Below are 12,094 nucleotides of genomic sequence, written 5' to 3' on the forward strand. Positions count from 1 at the left end.
AATGGCGGCAGGCTGTTTCCTTTTTGGGCCTGGTCCACTGAAATGGCCCTGGGACACCTTGGAAATCGGACGCTTGTCTGCTAGGTCTTGGACCCCATTCTCGAAAGCGTCCCCTCCGCCTTGAGAATTCATCAAATGTTTTGGGGGCCCCGACTCCTGCAGGCTTCTGGTGGGGAGCGGCTGCCATGATTGCTCGCGGAATGACCACGACGGAGCTACGAGATGGTGGTGCTCTCATGGTGACGCCAGCTTCAGTCTGAAACATCCAGAAACAAGGTGGGGCTTTCATCGTTTGGGGGAAAAAAAAAGTTTTCATCCAATGAAAAGTGTTGTTTTTAGGTCATATGATCAAGCCTTCCATCATTAGGAAACCAAAAGTAAAATGAACCAATGAAAAGTTTTATAAACAAGTCACATGACCTGTTATGCGGCATAGGGTATAAAATGCGGAGAAAATACGTTGGCACGTGAGGCAGCGTCAGTAGCGGACCGATGTGCGAATAGGCCGAAGGCAACACAACGCGCCAAGATCCGGATGGCATCGAGGTGGTGTCATAGTTGAGAGTTCTGAGCAGCGGTTGTAACACTGTCTGAAGCTTATTTGCAGCTGCTGCAGCTTCACTACGCGCCAAGATCCGGATGGCACCGAGGTGGTGTGTAGGAAGTTGCCGCACTGGTGTGGCCATCCTACAATGCTGAAAGTCGGCGTGGGGCGCCCCGTTGGCCTGTGAGTTTGCGTCAGTAGCGGACCGATGTGCGAATAGGCCGAAGGCAGCACAACGCGCCAAGATCCGGATGGCACCGAGGTGGTGTCTAGTAAGTTGTCGCACTTCTGTGGCCATCCTACAATGTTGAAAGTCGGCGTGGGGCGCCCCGTTGGCCTGTGAGATGGTGTCAGTAGCGGACTGATGTGTGAATGGGGCCAAAGGCAGCGCAACAATATTTTCTACTATATTTCCGGTGTAGAAGAGACCACAAGGCGCTGAGATGCCAAGATCCGGATGGCACCGAGGTGGTGTGTAGCAAGTTGCCGCACTGGTGTGGCCATCCTACAATGCTGAAAGTCGGCGTGGGGCGCCCCGTTGGCCTGTGAGATGGCGTCAGTAGCGGACCGATGTGCGAATAGGCCGAAGGCAGCACAACAATATTTTCTGACTGACACCACAAGGCGCTGAGATGCCAAGATCCGGATGGCACCGAGGTGATGTCTAAGTTGCGGACTGATGTGCGAATGGGGCCAAAGGCAGCGTAACAATATTTTTTGTATGGAAGATACCACTAGGCGTTGAGATGCCAAGATTCGGATGGCACTGAGGTGATGTCTAGCAAGTTGGTGTGGTCATCCTACAATGCTGAAACTCGGCGTGGGTCACCCCATTAGCCTGTGAGATGGCGTCAGTAGCGGACCGATGTGCGAATAGGCCGAAGGCAGCACAACGCGCCAAGATCCGGATGTCACCGTGGTGGTTTCATAGTTGAGAGGCACTTCATCTGCAGTGGGGCGCCGAGATCCGGATGGCACCGAGGTGATGTCTAGCAAGTTGCTGTACTGGTGTGGTCATCCTACAATGCTGAAACGCGGCGTGGGTCGCCCCATTAGCCTGTGAGATGGCGTCAGTAGCGGACCGATGTGCGAATAGGCCGAAGGCAGCACAACGCGCCAAGATCCGGATGTCACCGTGGTGGTTTCATAGTTGAGAGGCACTTCATCTGCAGTGGGGCGCCGAGATCCGGATGGCACCGAGGTGATGTCTAGCAAGTTGCTGTACTGGTGTGGTCATCCTACAATGCTGAAACTCGGCGTGGGTCGCCCCATTAGCCTGTGAGATGGCGTCAGTAGCGGACCGATGTGCGAATAGGCCGAAGGCAGCACAACGCGCCAAGATCCGGATGTCACCGTGGTGGTTTCATAGTTGAGAGGCACTTCATCTGCAGTGGGGCGCCGAGATCCGGATGGCACCGAGGTGATGTCTAGCAAGTTGCTGTACTTGTGTGGTCATCCTACAATGCTGAAACTCGGCGTGGGTCGCCCCATTAGCCTGTGAGATGGCGTCAGTAGCGGACCGATGTGCGAATAGGCCGAAGGCAGCACAACGCGCCAAGATCCGGATGTCACCGTGGTGGTTTCATAGTTGAGAGGCACTTCATCTGCAGTGGGGCGCCGAGATCCGGATGGCACCGAGGTGATGTCTAGCAAGTTGCTGTACTTGTGTGGTCATCCTACAATGCTGAAACTCGGCGTGGGTCGCCCCATTAGCCTGTGAGATAGCTGTTCTTTGGATTTGGGCCTGGCTCGTCTGCTGTAGTGGGGCGCCCCTTTACCGTTTCAGTTGCCATTCAGCTGAGTTTCGGCTGCTCTTGATGCTACAGCGACAGGCGGCTGCAACAGGACTCTCAAAATGGCGGCCTGTTCTTTGGATTTGGGCCTGGTCCACTAAAATGGCCCTGGGACACCTTAGAACTCGGACGCTCGATTTTTTTTTCCTTTCCTGTACATGCAAAAAAAGGTAAATGCCCGGTACGTTACACGCTTCATCTGCCACGATGAACTCTCCAGAGGAACCGAAAAAAAATATAGTTGTGGTAACTATACCATGCATCGTCATATGGAGAGGTGGCACCAATTAATTATAGTGCTGCATAAAAGAGAGATTTGGAGGAGAACCCCTGACCTGCTAGTACATTCATCAAAGAAGTGGCACTGAGAGCTTCAGAGGCAAGGGAAACGGTCCCAAATATTTAGAAGAACTTTGGAAAGATTAAAATGACATGTTTAGATTGTGGCAAATTAATTTCATGTGGACAGATGAGTGTTACTCTAATAAATACAGCATATGAACATCATCATAGTCGATGGTTGGTAGAGACATTTTGACTATATCCTGGACCTGCCCGTCCTCGCCCAAAATGGCGCCAGAATAAATGGGACTCGTAACTCCTTGTTGTGTACTGGTTGCAGAACCTTGAAATCACGAGATACGTATGCAGTTTTGAAGCAAATGGCGGGCGGGGACGAGAATTGATTGAATATTTCGACATCCCTATTGATATTAAGTTCTGATGTGTTATTGATTACTGTACTGTTGAAAGTTCGAATTAACGTCACCCATGGTACTTGCCCGCAAATGTATATCTAGATAATTTTATTGTAACTTGCCCTGTCGTATTTTAATTATAAAATGTACGTCCACCGATTCCGTAACTGTTAGACACCTTAGTTCTTGCAACGTAATGGCCCGCCCGTTACGTTCCTCTACAGTGTAAATGTCTATTCATCATATACGATTACAGTTTGCTCCGTGGCCGGCCCACGTGGTTATAGGCTCGTATTTGTATAATGAAATTTTCACAATAAAGGTTTTTAAAAGAAAACATGGTAGTAGTATATACATTGGTAAAGTTTTTAATAATAGTCACTGTTTTAGAATCATTAAAAGGCAAGTGAAATAAAGCAGACCAATTACATGAAGGGTAAAAGGTATAATACGAAGGAACGCAGTAAAGATAAATGGTCAAGGGCTGTTGTGTTTTCTATTCCTGCAACATAAAGTGATCGATAAGAATCTCATATTCAGGCGTATCGGCGACTAAGACAGCAGGTCGACCCTCTTTTGCTCAACGGCTCCGTCATGGGACGAAGAAACGCTCTTTTTCTCGAAAAAAGAATATATTTTACTTGCAGGACAGTTGTAAAATTTCCGGGAAAGTACATTAGCCTGGAACATTATAACATATATTTAAGAAAAAATAATGTTCGGAAGTAATGAAAAGCGTAATTTTTAGGTCATATGACCAAGCCTTTCATCATTACAATAAGAAAAGTAAAATGAACCAATGAAAAGTTTTATTAACAAGTCACATGACTTGTTATGCTTACGTTACGCGCTGCGCGCCCCGGATGACTTCCGGATGCGCTAACGCGGCGCGTCATATGACGCATTACGCGACAACGCAGGTACAGAATATAGTCAAAATGTCTCCACCAACCAGCGGTCGGAACACAACCCCTTTCAGCAGGCTAAATAGTTCTGTTAAATGACAACAGAAGGGACAGGCAACAAGAACCATCAGTCAAAGAGGGGAGGGCTAGTTCTTCTCTACCGGGTTACATTGGGGCGCTACCGGAACTGATCGAATTGGTAGTCTACAGTGTTTCTGGATGTTTCAGACTGAAGCTGGGGTTAGCATGAGAGCAGCACCATTTCGTAGCTCCGTCGTGGTCATTCCGCAACCAATCATGGCAGCCGTTCTTTATCGTTATTTTGGGCGGGGTGGGTGGCGGAGCCGAGCTGTTTTGCAGCCATCATTGTGTGGAGTTCAGTTCATCTCACTAGTTTTGTATTTGTCATGAGGGGTTGTTCCTAATGTTTCTATTTTAGCGAGGTCAAAAAGAGATCCCATTAGTGCCCTACTGATTTTGCTCGATTCCTTTTCTTTTTTTTTACACGATTTTTCGTTATCTGCAAAGACTAAACAGAGTATTGCGACTCTGTGTTTGTTTGTAAATAGAGAATGAACCAAAGAGAACTAATTCTAAAACAGTAAATACTTGGATAACAATGAATCAAATGGAGAGAGAAGCAGGCACGACGGATTACAATGGGGGCAAAGACCTGCGTTAACTACCTTTCACTATCTGCAAAGAGAGAGTACTCCTAATAGAAATGAGGGGGGGGGGGCACCATTCAAAGCAGATCAGTGTGCATAAACACGAAAATGTTTTCACTTACCACGTACTTGACATTCGACAGCTTATGATATTTGCTATTAAAAAACCATTGAAATTCACTGAAAAAACCATAGGTTATAGACCATATATAGTTAGGAATTAGCATTTACAAAACCTTGAAAATTCACTGAAAAAACCATAGGTTATAGACCATATATAGTTAGGAATTAGCATTTAAAAAACCTTATTTTACTCACACAAAACCATTGAAATTCCATATATAGTTAGTTGCACTAACTATATATCGCGCACCTGCAATCCACTGCTGATGATGTCACATATTACATCATTCATGACATGGTCAGTGACATCACTGATGACATCACTGATGACATCTCAAATGACATCACTGATGACATCACTGATGACAACATCCAGTGACTGTATGTTTCTGTAAAGTTAAAATGTGTCTTACATATTGAAGAATGAGTGGAAGTATAAGTGTCTGGACAAAGGATTTAGTAGGTGCATGACTGAATGCATGAGTGAGTGATTAAATGTGTCTCACTGAGTGCATGGGTTAGTGACTAAAGTGTCTTAATTTGTGCATCATTATGTCTGTTGTTCTGTAAACTGCTGCATGTTTTGATCAGTAGCTATATGATTAACTATATGGGTTACTGATTGATTGTCCAAGTATTTGTATGGGAGACTGAGTGTGTGTGTGGCTGGCTGGGAGGTGTGTGACTCTGTGCAGATCAATGTGTACTTGTATCAATGATTGTATAACAAGGTAAGTATGTGTTAGTATATGTTTGAAAATGTAAGGTGCTCTATGTTTAACTGTATAGACAAGAAAATGGAAGTGTCATTGATTCTTTACAGGACTGACTAGGTGTGTGAGTAACTCCATGGATGAGTGGCAGACTGTGAGTGTCTGTATAGGTGTATGAGTGCATATGATAGTGTTGTAAAGATGAGTGATTGTATGTATGAATGATAGTATGGGTGAATGAGTGAAGGTGTGTGTAGACGTAGGAATCAGTGAGTGCGTATGTAGTAACTAGTATTGGTGTGTCAATGGTTTCAAAAATTATATTCTGTATTTAACACTGGGTGAAACAGAGGTTATATTAAAATGTGAGGAGATGCATTGTATTGTCACATGAATGATATCATCAGTGATGTGGTCATTGATGTCAAATGAGATGTCATCAGTGATGTCATCAGTGATGTCATTTGAGATGTCATCAGTGATGTCATCAGTGATGTCACTGACCATGTCATGAATGATGTAATATGTGACATCATCAGCAGTGGATTGCAGGTGCGCGATATATAGTTAGTGCAACTAACTATATATGGAATTTCAATGGTTTTGTGTGAGTAAAATAAGGTTTTTTAAATGCTAATTCCTAACTATATATGGTCTATAACCTATGGTTTTTTCAGTGAATTTTCAAGGTTTTGTAAATGCTAATTCCTAACTATATATGGTCTATAACCTATGGTTTTTTCAGTGAATATATATATATATATATATATATATATATATATATATATATATATATATATATATATATATATATATATATATATATCTCCCAAGAATACCCCTGAGCTCAGAGACCCACTCCACAGAGGATGGAAACACCTTTTATGGTGAAAACATTTTGCAGTCTAGTCCGTGTTTTTGATCTTTCCCCTTCCCTATTGAATAAGATGCAGGTTCATTGAAACGTGTCAGGGACAGAAAATCATTTGGGAAAGTGAGCTGGTTTTAAAGAATAAAAGGTGTTTCCTTCCTCTGTGGAGTGGCGTCTCTGAGTTCAAGGGCATTCTTGGGATGTTTTGACACGGCGGCCTCGGCCGTGGGAGATTGCACCGCCTCATAAATCGGAGAAGAGGTTTGTCTGGCTGTTTGAAAAATGGCAGCCAGCATTCAGCACGGAGGAACTTTGTCATTGAAAACCGGAGCACTTTCCAAGAGCCATCTGGAGGGCTACGAACATTGTGTGAAACATTTGGGGAGTATAAATCATGACAATTACACAGACCCCACCGGAGGGTGTAATTTTGGACTGCATTACCCAGCATGCCACGTATTGGAGGGTGGTTACATCATGGGTGAAAACCTTTTGCAGTCTACTCCGTGTTTTTGATCTTTCCCCTTCCCTATCGAATAAGATGCAGGTGCATTGAAACGCGTCAGGGACAGAAAATCATTTGGGAAAGTGAGCTGGTTTTAAAGAATAAAAGGTGTTTCCTTCCTCTGTGGAGTGGCGTCTCTGAGCTCAGGGGCATTCTTGGGATGTTTTGACACGGCAGCCTCGGCCGTGGGAGATTGCACCGCCTCATAAATCGGAGAAGAGTTCTGTCTGGCTGTTTGAAAAACGGTAGCCAGCATTGAGCACGGAGGAACTTTGTCATTGCAAACCGGAGCACTTTCCAGGAGCCCACTGGAGGGCTACAAACATTGAGAGAAACATTTGGGGAGTATAAATGATGACAATTACACGGACCCCACCAGAGGGTGTAATTTTGGACTGCAATACCCAGCATGCCACGTATTGGAGGGTGGTTACATCATGGGTGAAATCCTTTTGCAGTCTACTCCGTGTTTTTGATCTTTCCCCTTCCCTATTGAATAAGATGCAGGTGCATTGAAACGCGTCAGGGACAGAAAATCATTTGGGAAAGTGAGCTGGTTTTAAAGAATAAAAGGTGTTTCCTTCCTCTGTGGAGTGGCGTCTCTGAGCTCAGGGGCATTCTTGGGATGTTTTGACATGGCGGCCTCGGCCATGGGAGATTGCACCGCCTCATAAATCGGAGAAAAGGTCTGTCTGTCTGTTTGAATAACGGCAGCCAGCATTCAGCACGGAGGAACTTTGTCATTGAAAACCGAAGCACTTTCCAGGAGCCCACTGGAGGGCTACGAACATTGAGAGAAACATTTGGGGAGTATAAATGATGACAATTACACGGACCCCACCGGAGGGTGTAATTTTGGACTGCAATACCCAGCATGCCACGTAGTGGAGGGTGGTTAAATCATGGGTGAAAACCTTTTGCAGTCTACTCCAAGTTTTTGATCTATCCCCTTCCCTATTGAATAAGATGCAGGTGCATTGAAACGCGTCAGTGACAGAAAATCATTTGGGAAAGTGAGCTGGTTTTAAAGAATAAAAGGTGTTTCCTTACTCTGTGGAGTGGCGTCTCTGAGCTCAGGGGCATTCTTGGGATGTTTTGACATGGCGGCCTCGGCCGTGGGAGATTGCACCGCCTCATAAATCGGAGAAGCGGTCTGTCTGGCTGTTTGAAAAACGGCAGCCAGCATTCAGCACGGAGGAACTTTGTCATTGAAAACCGGAGCACTTTCCAGGAGCCCACTGGAGGGCTACGAACATTGAGAGAAAAACATTTGGGGAGTATAAATGATGACAATTACACGGACCCCACCGGAGGGTGTAATTTTGGACTGCAATACCCAGCATGCCACGTATTGGAGGGTGGTTACATCATGGGTGAAAACCTTTTGCAGTCTACTCCGTGTTTTTGATCTTTCCCCTTCCCTATTGAATAAGATGCAGGTGCATTGAAACGCGTCAGGGATAGAAAATCATTTGGGAAAGTGAGCTGGTTTTCAAGAATAAAAGGTGTTTCCTTCCTCTGTGGAGTGGCGTCTCTGAGCTCAGGGGCATTCTTGGGATGTTTTGACACGGCGGCCTCGGCCGTGGGAGATTGCACCGCCTCATAAATCGGAGAAGAGGTCTGTCTGGCTGTTTGAAAAACGGCAGCCAGCATTCAGCACGGAGGAACTTTGTCATTGAAAACCGGAGCACTTTCCAGGAGCTCACTGGAGGGCTACGAACATTGAGAGAAACATTTGGGGAGTATAAATGATGACAATTACACGGACCCCACCGGAGGGTGTAATTTTGGACTGCAATACCCAGCATGCCACGTATTGGAGGGTGGTTACATCATGGGTGAAAACCTTTTGCAGTCTATTCCATGTTTTCGATCTTTCCCCTTCCCTATTGAATAAGAAGCAGGTGCATTGAAACGCGTCAGGGACAGAAAATCATTTGGGAAAGTGAGCTGGTTTTAAAGAATAAAAGGTGTTTCCTTCCTCTGTGGAGTGGCGTCTCTGAGCTCAGGGGCAGTCTTGGAATATATATATATATATATATATATATATATATATATATATATATATATATATATATATATATATATATATATATATATATATATATATATATATATATATATATATTCACTGAAAAAACCATAGGTTATAAACCATATATAGTTAGGAATTAGCATTTAAAAAACCTTACTTTACTCACACAAAACCATTGAAATTCCATATGTAGTTAGTTGTACTAACTATATATCGCGCACCCGCAATCCACTGCTGATCATGTCACATATTACATCATTCATGACATGGTCAGTGACATCACTGATGACATCACTGATGACATCTCAAATGACATCACTGATGACATCACTGATGACATCTCAAATGACATCACTGATGACATCACTGATGACATCTCATTTGACATTACTGATCACATCACTGATGACATCATTCATGTGATAATACGATGAACCTCTTCAGACTCTAATATAACCTTAGATACACTCAGTGTAAACACAGACTCGCAGATTGTCACTCATCCATGAAGTTACACACACACCGAGTCAGTCATGCAAACAATCAATCACACCTCCATTTCCTTAACTATACAGTTAAACACACCTTACTTATTCAAACATATACTAAAACATATTTACTCACTTATACAATCCTGGATACAAGTTCACAATGATCCATACAGCCACTCACACATTCACTGGCTCTTATGCACAGTTATTTATATATGTCAACTCTCACATGTATTGTATTTTACATATGTACTTACTTTGACATGTAGCACTGAGATATCTATTCACTCACCAATACAGTCATGCACACAGTCAACCGCCCATACAGCTGTTTCCACATGCACTTTTGAACCCATACATCTATGCAGAGAGTCATACACCTCCCAGCCACCAATACACACTCTCAGTCTCCCATACAAATACTTGGGCAACCAATCAATAACCCATATAGTTAATCATATAGCTACTGATCAACACATGCAGCAGTTTACAGAACAACAGACATAATGATGCACAAATTAAGACAGTTTAGTCACTAACCCATGCACTCAGTGAGACACATTTAATCACTCACTCATACAGTCAGTCATGCACCTACTAAATCCTTTGTTCAGACACTTCTACATCCACTCATTCTTCAATATGTAAGACATATTTTAACTTTACAGAAACATACAGTCACTGGATGTTGTCATCAGTGATGTCATCAGTGATGTCATTTGAGATGTCATCAGTGATGTCATCAGTGATGTCATTTGAGATGTCATCAGTGATGTCATCAGTGATGTCACTGACCATGTCATGAATGATGTAATATGTGACATGATCAGCAGTGGATTGCGGGTGCGCGATATATAGTTAGTACAACTAACTATATATGGAATTTCAATGGTTTTGTGTGAGTAAAGTAAGGTTTTTTAAATGCTAATTCCTAACTATATATGGTTTATAACCTATGGTTTTTTCAGTAAATTTTCAAGGTTTTGTAAATGCTAATTCCTAACTATATATGGTCTATAACCTATGGTTTTTTCAGTGAATATATATATATATATATATATATATATATATATATATATATATATATATATATATATATATATATATATATATATATATATATATATATAACATTTCTATGGCAAAATGAAACCCCTTATTTTGTTCCTTTTCAAATTAAATGTATTAAGTGTTACCACTTTATTCCAATCAAGATGACTTCAGGTGTGCCATACTTTTGTCATAAGTAAGACTGTTAGCGTTCTAGTTGTTCTTTAAAACACTCTGGGACATTCTGTCACTGGGCTATAGTTGGGCTACATCTGGCTGATATTTGGGCTACATTTGTTTTTTTTTGTCTCTGGCGGCCATCTTTGGGCTGCATTGGGCTTCATTGGGCTTCATTGGGCTACATTGGGCTACATTTGGGCTCCAACATATATATAGCCCAATGTAGCCCAATATATATTTTTCAAAGTTAATTTTCGTAAAAACCACTGGAGCATATATCTTGAGACATAGCAAAGGCACATCGGGCTACCAGTCCCTACAATTTTGCCAAGTTTCGTGGAAATCCATTCAGCCGTTCGAGCTAAAAGTGAGTCCAACCGCCCTATGGAAAACTCAATGTTAAAAACATATTTTGGGACCCCCCTTTTTTCTCGGCCCCCGCTTGACGAAACCCCCCCAAATTTGCAGGGGCTGCTCAGAAATAAAATGTTCCATTTTCCAGAAAATTTCAGCCAATTCCGTCCTCAAACGCCAAAGTTATTCAACATAGAATTTTCAAAAATCCCATAGGAAAAAAATCCTAACTATATATACCTACTGGCGACTGCCAGTAGGTAATATATATATATATATATATATATATATATATATATATATATATATATATATATATATATATATATATATATATATATATATATATATATATATATATATATATATATATATATATATATATATATATATATATATATATATATATATATTTACTGCTCCAAAGTTCCCAAAGAAAGAGAAGCACTCTTACAGCAGTGTAGACTTCAAGCCTTTATTGGTATGCATGCCGCCAGCATGCCGATTCCTTAAGCAGTTCTGCCAAAACAATGCCTGACGCGTTTCAGAATGCAGTTCATTCCTCCCTCAGAGGCTTCCGGCAGATTAGCGCGTGACACAGTCCTCTTATTAAATGCCTGTTGACACGCCCTGAATGGGCTGTTCCGGTGTTGGTCCTCACCGGAGCATTATAGGATTTGCAGTGTCACAATTAAAACTCCTCAAATGGATGCGCAAAGTGTGCCTCAGCATGCGGGTGCATGCTAAATCCTCCGCTGCTGTCCCAACAGTGTAACCTGGTCGATACCAGACCTACGTGGCCCCCATGCTTACCGGGGGAGGTGCTTCTCGGCGGCGGGGCAGCCGCCTAAAGATTACTGCTCCAAAGTTCCCAAAGAAAGAGAAGCACTCTTACAGCAGTGTAGACTTCAAGCCTTTATTGGTATGCATGCCGCCAGCATGCCGATTCCTTAAGCAGTTCTGCCAAAACAATGCCTGACGCGTTTCAGAATGCAGTTCATTCCTTCCTCAGAGGCTTCCGGCAGATTAGCGCGTGACACAGTCCTCTTATTAAATGCCTGTTGACACGCCCTGAATGGGCTGTTCCGGTGTTGGTCCTCACCGGAGCATTATGGGATTTGCAGTGTCACAATTAAAACTCCTCAAATGGATGCGCAAAGTGTG

Source organism: Lissotriton helveticus, chromosome 5_1 (assembly GCF_964261635.1).
Source record: "Lissotriton helveticus chromosome 5_1, aLisHel1.1, whole genome shotgun sequence".
Classification (NCBI taxonomy): Eukaryota; Metazoa; Chordata; class Amphibia; order Caudata; family Salamandridae; genus Lissotriton; species Lissotriton helveticus.